Source organism: Populus trichocarpa, chromosome 14, assembly GCF_000002775.5.
Source record: "Populus trichocarpa isolate Nisqually-1 chromosome 14, P.trichocarpa_v4.1, whole genome shotgun sequence".
Lineage (NCBI taxonomy): Eukaryota > Viridiplantae > Streptophyta > Magnoliopsida > Malpighiales > Salicaceae > Populus > Populus trichocarpa.
The window spans coordinates 6890402-6904283 of NC_037298.2; the positions used below are offsets into that span (position 1 = coordinate 6890402).

The window sequence follows — 13882 nt, forward strand, 5'->3', positions numbered from 1 at the left end:
CCTCTGCCTAAAAAGTGACACGGCAGACGAGGGTCCATTCTTTCATGCCCAATTTTTATTTTTATTTTAATTCTTCTACTTAGGGATTACTATATTCTACTGTACCGTTTAATTTTCTCATTCCAATCGCAATTAATTGATTCGAAAAGGTGTAGATATATATATTAAATGGGCCTTTGCATTATCGGGCAGCTCAAAAACTCAACCACTCCTCTGACCCAATTCTATGCCTCCTTTACTTTGATTCCTTTACTATCTTCTTATCAATTATTTTGTAATCATACAATAGGTTTTCTTAGCATAGTACACACCATTCTACGGTCCATAATGGGTATTTAATTTCTAGGCTACATAGTACAGTAGACAGCACAGTTACAGTCAACAGTGTTCGTGTTTGATGACACCATCCAACCATCATCTAATGGTGGGTTTCACTTGGGTACGTACATGTTCAATCTCTTACGAGGTGTTACCATCACAGTCATCTGGAAAATCCAACGGTGGATAAGGGTTTCAAGAACAGAGACATGTTTCATGGAGTCCACCCCTCTATTTTAGTAGTGGTGGTATGATATGTATGAACATGAAAGTGAATGGGTTCTTATTAGAATAGTATTTGATTTGTTTTTTCAGAGATGATGAGAGGGAGGGAGGGAGGGAGAGAAAGGTGCATGGGGTCGTGGTCATTTCTGGAACTGAGAAACCCCAGCTGGTAGGGGCGGGTCTGCACCTATCTTTTGTCTTTTTTAACGTTGGCTTTCCACTCTTTTTACTCTTCTAAATATAGCCCCCATACCATATCATTCTCTTCATCATCACCAATCTTTCTCTCTCTCACCACCCCCCTTCAAGATAGGCGAGACTCTTGGGGGATAAAGAGAATAGTTTGAGAATCACCGGCACGCACACACACGAAATCAAATTCCATATATCTCCCTCTTTCACTTGGAAGAATTGATCAAGATTTGCTAACAAAGGTAGCTTCTTTTTTGAGGGGAATGTTGTCTGGCTCGAGGACTTTTTGTTGATCAATCTAATCGAACTTTCTACCTGTAGATCTAGTATCTTATTTAAGATTGATCACGTATTAGGGTTGTCGGACCAGGCTTCATTCCCCCCAATCATTGCTTCCATCTCAAGGGCTGTTGCATGTACAGGTTTGATTTTTAATCATCCTTTTTTTCTTTAATTGGTTTGGTATATCTTAATCTTGCTCGGGATAAAAAAACTGGGAGTTTTTTAATCATGGGTTTTTTCATTTTAGTCTTTAGGGTTGTTGGTATATATGCAGATTGGTGTAACCATGATGTGTTTTGACCATGCTGAGAACTAAGAAGCTTCATCATTACTCTTTTTCTGGTTTTCTTTTTCTCTGATCATGTGATGATGGTGTTTTTTCTGTCAGTCTACAACCTTCGAAGGCTCATCATTACTAGGCAGATTTTTCCCATGATAGCTTCATCATGTATCTGATCTGTCTGTTTGTGCTATTTCAGATCTGGCTTTCAACTTTTGATGGAAATGATACTTCTATTCTTCTCTCTTACTCGTTTTGTTTTATTGTGTCTCATGCTGCAGTTGTTTCTGAGGTTTGGCTCTGATCTCCAAATCAATATTTTACAGAGAAGAGGGCATGTGCTGTGTGAAGATGTACAAGCAAGAAAGTGATGCGCTTTCTGTCATTGTTTGAAGAGTCTCTCGATTCTCTATTGAAAGAGATAGAAAACTTGTTGGTAATAAAAGTCTAGACGTACTTGCATACTCGTGATATGAATTTTGGATACAACATTTTGGCTCAGATATTTAAAGTTTTCTATAGTCGTGCCCTTGGTTTCTTTGCTTCCTCTTTCAGAAGAGTTTTGCTGTTTTCCAAAATCAAAGCTGGATGTTTGAACATGGGTAACTTCCTATGCATGCCTGCCTGCCTACTTATGAAGTGTGCTATATTCTACCTGTTTCTTGGCCTCTTTTCCTTTGGGTTGAGTAGGGGTAAACATTATCATTATTATTATTATTATTATTATTATTATTATTATTATTATTATTATTATTATTATTATGCTTTCCCTTGAACTGCTGTTTATATGCCAAGAATATTTTAAATTGAGAACAATTATGTTATTGCCAGGAGTTTGTGCCCGCGTGTTTTGTGTCACTCTCACATTACATGAAACAACCTGTCTTGGCAAAGTTATCTCTCGATTACATTTCGAATTCTTTTCGAACAAGAGATATTGTTGTGAATTCCTCAGTTAAAGCCTAGCTAGAAAGGAATGGATAATGATAGCTCACAAAATCCTCTTGTTTCTTAATTTTAACTCTACTAGCTAGAAAGGAATGGATAATGATTCTTGTTTCACCATTTGATTATATATGCCACGCGTTAAATAGCAGGTTCGTAATTAAAGTCTCCCCGCAATGTGGAATATGGATGTCATACTTTTCCAGCGTAAAGCTTGATGATTGCTTTCTAGAGGAGCAGTATGCAGGTAAAACCTCTTGTTTTCAGTGAGTTTTTTTCTATTTCTTGTGTATCTGTTGTATTGCTAAGGCCAAGGGATGACATGGGTGTTGAATTTTTGTGAGCATTGTTATTCCATCGTGCTTGCCTCCCTGCCCATCATTTGCCTTGCTTTTCTCATGTGAGTTTAGTAATGAGATCCTTGCTAAAAGATGAAAAGACAAACATTATGATTTGAAAGATGGCCAAACGTGTCACCTATGCTCTAGGCTTATACGTTTATACATGCCAGTTGTATACGGGCCTAAATAATTAATCTTCTCTCTCTCTCTCTTCCGCACTAGCATTCATGGAAACACAACAATGAAAGAATTAAACTCGCATAGAGTGAGAGCAAAGGCAAAAGGTCAGGGAGAAGAAGGAGCCATGAATATCCTTTTTATTCCATGTCACTGAGTAACCTAACGTTTTTAGTTCTGCAAAATTTGTTTCATATTTTAAAGCTGGTTTGGAATCTAGGAAGCAAACTCCATTTTTTAATGTTATTATATATATATGTCTGCATTTGGACCTTGAGATCAATCAGACCAAAGACCAATCTTTATGGTTTTACCTCCAGGATTTTTTTTTTCTTTTCTACCCTCTTTTCCCGTTTCAGAATTTTCCTCTAGTCCTTTGTTGAAAAGGGGATTGCATGTATGAATGCTGTCTCGTAAAGCACCGCCTTTTGGGAAATTGAATCTTTTTGACCTTTGCAAACATAAAGTAAACCACTTTCTCCCATGCTTTTATCCGTGATATTTTTTGCTTTAGTCTTTGATTTTGTGGGAGCCGAGGGAGGGGGGTCTTTGGCCATGTTGATGAATTCCTATGAAGGTTTTAATTATGACCACAATTTTCCATGGTGTGATTGGTATGTGTACAACTTGACCAAAACTCTATGAAAACTTTGTGCCATTGGTTGAGAAGTTGAGGACCTTGTAAGTATATAGCTCCACAAAAGTACGTACAAGTGTAACCTAGAGCCCTAGACCTTGAAAATTACTGAAGGATCCAATGAAACTTTGTCTTTCGCCCTTTTTCACTCCGCTGTCAGGAGTCAGGACGGAGCATGTTGTGGAAATTGGGAAAATGGTAAGGCTACAATTTTTTTCAGGCACTGTAATCTTTCCTGTTACAGACATGAAGTGCAACGACCCCTGCCCTCTCAACCAAGATTGTCTCTATGACTTTCTTGTAGACGGTAATATCACTGTTGAATTTTATTTTTTATTTTTAATGGGCAGCACGCATTGATCCTTTTATAGACTCATTGACGAAAACTATATTGAACATGTTCAACGCATCCAAAAACTCTTCGGAAGCGTTTATTATGAGAACAACATCTCAAAATAATTCTTCTAATCTAGCTAGGAATATTTAATCTCTAGAACGTTTTTATTTGTTTTATTATTGAATATCAAATTCTTGAAAATCTGATAACCCTTGTTCTTCTTATTAAAAGTGGATTGATGTTGGCTTATTTTTACTAATAATAATTGTGAGTGGCGTCTTATATTTTATATACATATGTTAGCCCACATATGTATATATGTTTTTGTTGACCTTTAACCCGAGCCTTGATTGTATAATTACCTTTGCTAGCGCAAGATATAAATAAAAGCATGAGTTGACTGAACTTTCTCATTACTCTTTCCTTTTTTTCTTTCTCTAAAACGCCAGCCAACTCTGCCTCTTCCCTCTGCAAAATCTCTTCAAGTTTCTAACCTACAACAATTCATCATATAAGTTATTTCTTTTTGAGTAAGTTTACTTAGCTTCTTTTATTGCTTTATTATATTGTTTTGTATCTTTTTAATTATAATAAGTTGTGGAAAGTTAGGGTTAGGGTTTATATGATGTTAGTTGATATATGAGTAATTTTGTTGCAGTTAATTTGTGTATGGTTAATATTATATGTATATAAATACGAATGATAAGTATTTTTATTTGATTGATGAGTTTTGAATAAAAGCCCCCGGGGGATATTGATATTAGGAAGAAACAAGGGAATTATTGAAAAATTGTATAGAAAGAATTATGTTGAGAGTTTGGAAAATCTGTTTTGAGGTTGAAGATGGCAGAATTATAGTTTGATCCCTATTTTTGGAAAATTATGGTTCTGCCCTTGAATTCTAAAAACTTATTGTTTAGTCCCTGGTTATATTTTTCAGATAGGTTTTGCTAAATAATTGAGATTTATTTATGTTTATTATCAATTTTATTGCTTTCATTTGAATTTGGAATTAATTTTATTATACATTGAAATGTGTTTAGATTTTTTGAAAGTCCATATACCGTTCATTTGTAAGAAATTGGTTAAAGATTGCGGTTTACATACCTTTTTGCATAATTGTGAGTAATTAATAGAAATATTCCTTAGAAGTATTAAGAATTTGTATCTATATGTTTGTTTTGAAATTGAAATGTGATTTTGAGTAATTGATGTAAATATGTTTTAAAAAATATTTATAAAGCATGTGTGTTTGCATCCTTATATTTATTATAAAATAAGATATGTGAACTTGTGATGATGGGTTATATATTTGGTGTGACGGGTTACATATATTGTGTGATGTTAGGTTATATAGTTTGTGTGATAGGTGGTGTGAAGTTAGGTTATATACATGGTGTGATGGGATTGTATATGGTGTAATGGGTTATGATGGTGAATTATGTATATGGTGTAATGGGTTATGAAATATTATGAAAGTTATGTGTGTTTTGATTTTATCATTCTTGGATATATTTAAATTGATTAATCATTGAGTTGTGGAAACTTATGTTTTCATAATTATTATTTTTTAGGGGATGTTTAAGAGTGTGGTGCGTAGAAGTTGTTTTTTTATCACACGTGGACAAGCGACATTGAAGGGTCAGGAGTCTCCACCTAGTTGTTTGATTAAGGATCGCTAAAAAACTCGGGTGTATTGGTCTTATCAGAAATGTTAAAGGTAAGGGGTTGGTTGTGGCTAGGGAAGGTATTGACACCCTTATCGCACCCTACTTGAGTTAAGCTGCATTAAGTGGTTTGAATGTGATTTAAATTCACTCATTCGAATAAATATGGTATTTCAAATGTATTATGGGCTTATGTGCCTAAATGAATTCTTATGGAAAAGGTCAGTGTAGGTACTCTAACAAAGTTCACCTATCCTGAAAGGCGGAAAGGTTTTCCACAACTTGTATGTTGTGGTGAAAAATATTCTCAATTAAAATTGATGAATATTCAGAATAATTCTAACTTTCTAGTCAATTTCTAATATTTAAATATCAGCATACTTGTAAGTTCATTGTTTATACCACAATATTGACCATTAATTCTCATGAATTAAAATTTTAGAGGTTATTTAAATATTGGTCAAATTCTCTTGAATTCAGTAAACTGGTTATTAAATCCAAGATGCATGCAAATATATATTTTATAAACATGTGTGTATTAAACAAAACATGATTTTTTTTCATTTTTGAGAGACTTGACCGTATATAATTAAAATATTTAATTCTTTTTGTTTTTTTATTTTAAACATTCAAAAACATGTAAGAAAATACAAATACACACACCCATCTTTTTTACTAACTTATCCACACTTGTACAATTACAAATATTTACACAACATTTTAATTAAACACAAATCATAAAAAAAATCATTTGAATCCCAAAATAAACCTTCCAGAGGCTGCTATAAAGTGCTGAAAATGGAGAAACGATAATGGCACGTGGGTTCAATGCACCACCATCACTATCAGTGCATGGTTCCACGTGCCGCCGCTAGTGAAACGGAAAACAAGGTGGATCTAAAAGATGTCTTCCTTTCCTTCTTGTGCCGGTGGTGAAGACCAACGTCACCTGTAAAACCAAGAAAAAAATCCATAAAATAATAGTTTTATTTTTCTTTCTTCTCTTCAGATCTACCTCTCTCTCTCTATTGATCTTCTCTCCTTCTTTATAGATTCAATGCCATCATTGTTTGGTGTTGTGTTGATTGTCGAAGAAAGGAGAAGAAGAAGTTGTCGTGAATGTTATGAGTTAGAGGAGCCACCGTCGTGGGAGCTACTAGTTGTTGGTGTCACGTTTAAAGATGGAGATTGTTAGTGCTAGGTTATTGGTTTTGATTCTCGACTAGAAGGAGATCTGTCAATGGTGGTAAAAAAAAAAGAAAATCTGAAGGGGTGATTGGTGTGGTGGCTGAGTGGATGGATGTTATTGGATGGTAGTGTTATTAGAGGCATTAATAGGGGCTATTAATTGTTGGTGCTGGGCCTTAATGACTGGTGGGCGTGGATTTGGTTAAAAGAATGTCATGGTTGAGTTAGAGGCGCTGACGTAAATGGTTTGGCTTAGCTGCTACTGGTGCCTATGTTGCCACTAATAAAGGCTATTGATGGAGGTCGAGGATGAGTTTTGGGAAGAGAGTTTTTAGGTTCTCTTTGAAGGGAGGCTTTGAACTCTCGGGTAAGATAGATTATTGTGTGTTTGAGTGGCTGGAATAGAGGTTGTTGGCTGCCATTGACTGTAGTCAGTCAGAGGCTTATGAGGAATACGACTAAAAAGGTTGTGGTTGGAGGACTTTTCTTTTGGCTGAGAGCTAGGGAAGATGATGAGAGAGGGGACTGATATTGGGGCTCCTAGTGTTTACTAGTAGTTTGGGTCACGGTGGTGAAGGTTGTGAAGAGAGTTTTGTTGGAAGAGAGTTAACTATCTTTTGCCCTCCTTTCTTCTCATGAGATTCTTGTGTTTTTTTTTTTTTTTGTATTAGTGTGCTGATGAGTGGGGGAGTGTTTAGGTGTGTGTGATTTATTTTTTTTTCTAACTAATTATCTCCTCTCATTCCCCCTCTAAAATCTCTCCTAAATTGTTCTCTCTTCTTTATGTGTGTAACCACCTATTTATAGGCAAAACAAAATTTTTATTTTTAATTGCTTGGTCTCCAAGCAAACTTGGTGACCAAGTAATCCAAAAAAATAATTTGGTCCCTCAACTTCTTTCTTTTTATATTTGATCCCTTTGTTCATTTTGATTTTTCATTTTTTTTTTGTATTTTGAATTTTTTAAAAAAAAAGCAGCATTAACAATAACTCAAAAGGCGTGTTAATAACTGAACGCATCAAAAGTAGATTTTTTTTTTAATTTAAAAAATGACACAAATACGTCAATAATGTATATTTTTGGTTTTTTGTTGTTTCTTGCTATTTTTTGTTTTCTTTTTTATTTTTATTTTCAAGAATGGAAATAAAAATTGGATAACAACACTTTTCAAAATGCTTTTTACATAAAAATATATTAAAACTCGTAGAAAAAATAACTTAAGGCTAGAAGTTATATGATAGTTTGTTGCTCATTTGTTTTTTGATCTTTATTGGGCACTTTCCGCAATTATGTTAGTCAAAGTAGGAATATTTGTATCTGATAAGTTTATGCCACTGCCATTCACAAAAACTAGTGAGTCTATTCTTGTGGATTGATACTTGGCTGCAATAATCTATCTCCATTGAGCATTATCAGAGTCAATGAATTGCCAGACCCATTTAAAAAGAAGGGCTTGGTTCATAGTTGTAATTATCCCAAGCGCCGCTTTTGTACTTTGGAGCACAAAAAACATTCATATCCGCATTAGATTCAAGTCATTAACTCTTTGAATGAATCTGCAGCGATATTGAGAAGAAAAAAGAGAGATGGTGAATAACCTTGATAGATACCCAAAACACTTGGAACACTAAGCTGGTAGGAGAACCATTTATAAGAACTGGGAGTTTACTCGTGGAAAGACACCGAGCTAGATATCCAAGTTCGCCATTTAATTTGTCCCGAAACCCATGGCTTCCGTAACATTAAGCATGTCTCTGGAGACCGAATCGAAAGCCCTTTGAAAGTCTAGCTTGAAGGGAAACCTGCATTCTGATCAACTTTTTAACATGAAACGAATGCTCTTTTATCATTTTGTAGGGCAGATCCGGTTTGTTTCTTTTGATATAGCTAGTATGTAGTTAGGTGAACTTCTTTCTGCCCCTTATAGATTCATTAATTTTTCACTTATGCCCTTGTGTTACAAAACTTTCTGATATTACCTTATTTTCAAAAGTTTGAATCTTACCTTTATTCATTAAATAACTTACATTTTATTTTTATTTTTTTATATAGATTCCGTGCTTCGGAGTACAAAAATGAAAGAAAAGGAAATAAAATAGCGAAAACTGAGGTTTTTTTTTTTTTTGTCATTAATAGCAAAGGGTAAAATCTAAAAAGAAGCTATAAGGGTATCATTAAAAAAATTTAAACCATGGCAGTAGAAACGATAAATAATGAATCTATATGGTGCGCCCTTTATAGTGTGTACTGTTATAATGCATGCGTGTTGTTGCAGGAAAGTCTATAAAATATATTTTACTATATTTTGTAAATTTATATGAATAAAAGTAAAATGAAGACGTAATTTCTTTGATTTTAATATATATTTTTTAGTTTTTAATTCACTGTATATTTTAATATATATACAAATCTTGAAGAACATCAAATATCAAAAGCACTATATAATTTAAATGTGGGGATTTGCTTTCTAAAAAAGGAAATATTTAATGAATTAATCTTAAATTATGAGCTAGATTTTTCATAGCTAGAGTGCAACCCTTCGTTATCTTTTAGTTTTTCTTAATTCTACTTTATTAGGAAGAGTCAGATTACATTGCGACTTGCAACAAGATGGTTCAATAGCTAGATTTCCTTTGGCCAAGTAGACTCTCGATTATAATTATGCCATGATCATAGCTCGTGATAGGTGATAAATCTACTTGACAGTCCCCTGTATTTACTACCTGGGATCTCCTTAGCTTTGACCGGAAATGGGGAAGTGGGAACCCTGCAGATATGTGGCCTCAAGGGAGTTGTGGAAATAGCCTGCCTAGGACCTGATCTCCATTTTCTGGAATAACAGGCACGAAAAAAAAAAAAAAAAAAGAGGAGGAAGAAGTCCAACGGCAACAAATAGATGTGGAGGTTTTCTAAACTTGGAGGCATGGATCACGTACCTAATTCCTGCATGAACAGAATCTTTTCTAGTCAATACAATGCAGTTCACGCATTGATTTCTGTAAAATAAAAAATCACATGTTAAAAAAACCATGCCATGATATGAGGATACATGCTGCTTTTGTTACCCTTTGGTCCCCTCTTAGACCAGTAGCAGTAATTGTACATAATTAATGAGTTTAACATACATTTTCCTCTCTTTTAAGTTTATATATAAAATGCCTTATGCAAAATCTACACCCTATGATTTCTTCCAAATCCTAATATTTTGCTAATTTCTCCAGCATTTCAAACTGCATTGACAATGGCCAGGCGAAAAATTGGCATATAGCCAATACAGATAGGAGCCCGCCCACACTACAGTCTACAATAGAAGTCCATAGCAAATAGAGCAAAAGACCTTCAACTACAATTATACCCAAGTAAACAGCAGAAAGCCCAATCATATCATAACAACAACAACAACAAGAACATACTTTCCAATTGGAGAAAATGCTCAAAGCTTCATGGAACTCAAAAAAATAAGCAAAACCAACCCTCATTTGACATGTTAGATGACAATTTGGATTAAAATCTACCGTGATTAAAGAAGTTTGTTATTTAATTTTAATTTTGAGTTTGAGTTGGTGTTTTAAAATCAATAAAAAAAAAATTATTTATCTTGATGTTCTAAACTGGTATAAGAATATATTTCAGCCTGGCAGCGTCTACCATACGAGACAACTCTCGTCCTCTGCCCTTTATAATTAATTAATTAGCATGACAACGCTTTGGATTTAAAAATAGACCTTCTCAATTAAGTTGTAGCCTGGTTCATGCATGCGCAGAAAGAGAGGGATGACATTGCAACGTGGCTAATGATGGTTTCCATGGACCAACAGCCAAGTCTCAACCAGATTTGAAGTGGAACCTCATGAGTCTTCCAGTTGCGTGCCCCGTGCCTGCCTGTGACCTTGTTTCCTTTTTAAAACAAATTTTTTTAATCTATAAAAGAGATTTTTGAATTCGAAATTCTTAAGAAAAAAAAAGTTGTAGTTATCGTCAGCTACAAATATGTTCTATTTTACAGAACTTCAACAAATAAAACTCTAATGTCAGAACTCATTCCTCTTACTTGTAAAACCAAGCCTAAAAGAGTCGAGCCAAACTTGAAAGGATCAAACCCAGCTCAAGAACTTAACACAAACTATTACTACACTTCTTCTTCTTCTTCTTTTGAATAGGTCAATTGGTTTTCTTTGCAAAAGATAATAAAACTGATGTAAATTCAAAAAGCAAAGGCATAAAATATATATCAAAAACACCATCTTTGCTAGGCTTTTTCTTTTTCCTTTCTTCAAAAGGAAAAGCACCCTCCTTCCACTTTGGATGGTTTTTCCGTTCCCCACTTCCTTGACTTGGCATCTTTCTCCCGACCATATCTCCCTCTAGTGGTCAGATATATGTGTATACAGTGAAAAAATAATTTAAAAGACATGGCTAGTGGGTCATCGGATGCAACTTTTTGTCTTCTTGGTGGCTCGTTATCAAAATTTGACACAAAATCAAGGAGCTTCCTTTTCAAATTCAGAAAAAAATGCTTTACAGGAATGATTCTACTTAGTGTATGTGTTTGGGATTGTGAGGTTGGGTTTTTTTGTAGTTACAATTCTTTTAAAACATAAATCATATCTCATTAAAAGGAAGCTCTAGTTTCTTAATGAAAGATCCAAATTTACATGGTCTGTATGTGTCTTCTATCCCTAACATAATGTCAAGAATTATCATTACTAAATTGAAAAATAGACGAAGAGAATACAGAAGGAAATTTTCTAGAGTAAAGCTGCTAGTTGAATAGAAATGATTAAAAGAGCCATGATAAAAAAAATCTAAAAAATACGAGGATGAAATAAATAAAATTATTAACATATTAGGTAAATAGTCGGGAGGGAAGGGAAGAAGAATGGAAGGCCGATGAACCTTATTTGAAAAAAATAAGAAGGAAAAGGAATCTTTTAACCTCCATTTCAATCTTCCTTTTTTATTAAAGGTTTCTTTTTATTTACAGTATTATAAATGAAAAAAAAAATAAAAGGGATCAGCAATCAATATGACACTTGTTTATTTTGCTTCTTATTTTGATTTTTTTTCATATCTCATTATTTATTTGTATTTTAGTTTTTAATTTTTGAAAAACAACGTTAACATCAATTCAATAAAAAAAAAAGTAATCAAGAATTATAAAATGAATGCGTTAATGGCTGAAAATATATTTTTAGGTATTTTTTTCTTTTCAAGTTCTTTGAGTTTCTTGAAAAGAAAATTGAAAATTACAAAAAAGGCATGAAGGCAGCGAAAACATATATTTGAATTATTATTTTTTTAGAAGACATCAATAAAAAAAAAATAGATGTGTGAATAGCTAGAAACATGTTTGTTTTAGAATCATCGTTTTTTTCTAGATTTTTGGAAAATAGTTTTGGAAGGGATTGTAAGAAATTCGGTTATAATATATAGGGTATGAAAATCTAAATTTTTTTATCTAATAAAAATTAAATAGATTATAAATATAGTAGAAAATCAACATACATATATATATATATATATAAACACACAATATCATTCATGATAAAATATATTGAACGTAGCTCAAAGAGGTTATACAATGGCAATTATATTTGAGATAAAATTGATAAAAAAAAAAAAACTTTAACACTGATATCATAAGTTTGGGAGTGAATTATATAAAATTTTCTTTTCAAATTTCGAAACTCCCCTTTCTTCCTACCTAGGAATGCAAAATTAAGTAATGAATTTTAACATTTTTTATGATGCTTTCGAAATCTCAGGAGACTTTTTTTTTCTGATATAAATATGATATATTTTTTTAAGGCACTACGATTGTACTTTTAAGGTTGATAAAAGAAAAATGATTCTACTGTTAAATCGAGAAAAAAAGAGACAATATAATAAGTATTTATTTATTTTGTGCAGTACAATAGTTGGTACAGGAACATACAGTAAGAGAACGCAACACAAGCTGACGAGACATCTTGGTGTCTACATGGACATGTTCAACCCCTGCTATTGGCTGTCCTCTAGAATCGCCTTACTGTAGACGACACCTCATTGTCGGCTATGCTGATGATTCATTGCCCCACTCGCATCCACGTGTATACATCTTCTCCATTCACTATCCACGTGTCTTGCCCCTTTAGAAATCTCAAAATTTACAGCGTTTTGCCACTCAAGGAATCGTAACACCCCAAATATGTAGTCCGTTACAACAGGAACGACATCATTTGTATCATCATCAGTATCGTAAGCCACTTCTTAATCAGACGTCTAGAAATAAGTTTAATTTGTTTAAAAAACAAGCAATGATTACATTTTATTAAAACGCACTTTCTTGGCCTCGCTCTCCGCTCCTATATATGATCTTTCCTCTGCTTTTTATATTTGGTTGGTATGTACTGTTTGGTTCTTCTTCAACGATGGCAAACGTACCAAGGTCCCTCACATACTCTTCTCCAGCCCTCTTCAACCAAGCCGTGACAGCAGATCCTTGGCCATCTTCCTTTGTTTTGTACTGAGATTTTCTCAAAAGAAGAAAGAGCTCCTAGGGTTTTTCTTCTTTCCTGCCTTTTGTTTTTCTTTTGCAGAGATATTATTATGGGTAGTGGAGAAAAGAGTCTGAGGAACTTTCACCTACACCTGCCTCATCTTCACCATCACAAGAAGCAAGCGAGAGATGTTCCGAAAGGGTGTTTGGCAATCAAGGTGGGTCAGGGAGAGGAGCAACAGAGATTTGTAGTGCCTGTCATATACTTCAATCACCCGCTCTTCATACAGTTATTGAAGGAAGCAGAAGAAGAATATGGCTTTGATCAAAAAGGCACCATCAGTATCCCTTGTCATGTGGAGGAGTTTAGGAACGTTCAAGGCATGATTGACAGGGAAAAGTCCATTCACCATCACCATCTTGTTGGATGTTTTAGGGCTTGATATTAGCATGTCATGAAAGAGATCGCGGTGGGTTGTGGTGCCAAACAGGCCTAACCCCATGAATTAGGTTCAGTCTTTTTATTGGGATGTCTAGATTTGGGCGTGCCTTTTTTAGGTGTGTTTCTCTTTCTTTCTGGTTCTTGATGGTTAGTTGATGCTGTGATGAAGACGACAAAATGTTGTTGCAATTGTATTGATTTTGTTTCTTTGCTAGGAACCATAATGAAAAAAGAGTAGAAGTAAATGCTTTTCGTTTCTTGAAGATGAATCTCGGAAAATTTTTAATGGTAATGGCATCTTCTGTACAGCACTGAGAAGGAGAGAATAGACAAGGCTAACCAATGGTAGGGCCATATATAGCAGTTTCTTTA

At 34.1% G+C, this 13882-nt stretch overlaps 1 long non-coding RNA gene across 13 annotated transcripts; it reads left to right on the plus strand.

Moving 5' to 3' along the window:
• The first annotated feature begins 218 nt into the window (after positions 1 to 218).
• LOC112324098 (uncharacterized) lies at positions 219 to 5751 on the plus strand. 13 transcript variants are annotated; one of them, XR_008057222.1, is made up of 6 exons: positions 219 to 1157; positions 1579 to 1989; positions 2129 to 2489; positions 2806 to 3704; positions 4184 to 4264; positions 5309 to 5751. It is a non-coding gene; the product is annotated as an uncharacterized LOC112324098 (long non-coding RNA). The 13 variants fall into 13 exon arrangements; XR_008057229.1 differs by having other exon boundaries at positions 220 to 1157; positions 2395 to 2489; XR_008057231.1 differs by having other exon boundaries at positions 220 to 1157; positions 1579 to 1899; positions 2392 to 2489.
• Positions 5752 to 13882: the final 8131 nt, after the last annotated feature.